This window comes from Morone saxatilis, unplaced genomic scaffold (assembly GCF_004916995.1).
Source record: "Morone saxatilis isolate NCDOM2014 unplaced genomic scaffold, NCSU_SB_2.0 Contig1, whole genome shotgun sequence".
In the NCBI taxonomy this organism is placed as follows: Eukaryota; Metazoa; Chordata; class Actinopteri; family Moronidae; genus Morone; species Morone saxatilis.
In genome coordinates this window covers 9,759,160-9,759,782 of record NW_023339651.1, presented here as the reverse complement: position 1 = coordinate 9,759,782, position 623 = coordinate 9,759,160, and positions in this window count along the sequence as shown.

Below are 623 nucleotides of genomic sequence, written 5' to 3'. Positions count from 1 at the left end.
GTCTCGCTTTAAATTGATTACTAACCCTACATTTTTTTCACAATATTTCATTAAGGTAGGTCTCAAAGTTCTGACAAAGGTGAGGGGAGTGAGTCTGATTACGACTGATTGAATTATTTGGATAAGTTTATCTGGCATTCCTACGGGTATCTGTCACTGATTGGGTGAACCACCTATCCAAACAGTCTCCCTCTCTGTATAGGGTTCCCTCCTCCCAGGGGTCCCTTCATTAATCACTGCTGCAGCGTTGATAGACCTAAGGACCCCCAAACGCTGCAGCTAGACAGAGCTACTGCTGAACACTGTGGCGAATGCTAAAATAATGCTGCCTTTTGCCCTTCATGATTTTAAGCTAAAGGTGGTGCCTGGTACATAACGCTGCGTTATTGTATTTGTTTGCACTTTTCATGAGAAGTAAGAGTGGGTTATTTGGGGGTGGGGTATTGTGTGGGTGAGCAGATACTTCCAAATTTATGAACACCCTTCACTAATTGCTTCAGGCACCCAAATGGCAGCTTGGGCGCTGCAATTCACCTCCTTTTCTTTAACACAGGGCCAACTGGCCTCAGGTTCAGAAAACAGTGTTGGCTCTCTCATTCTGCTTAAAAACACACACACACACA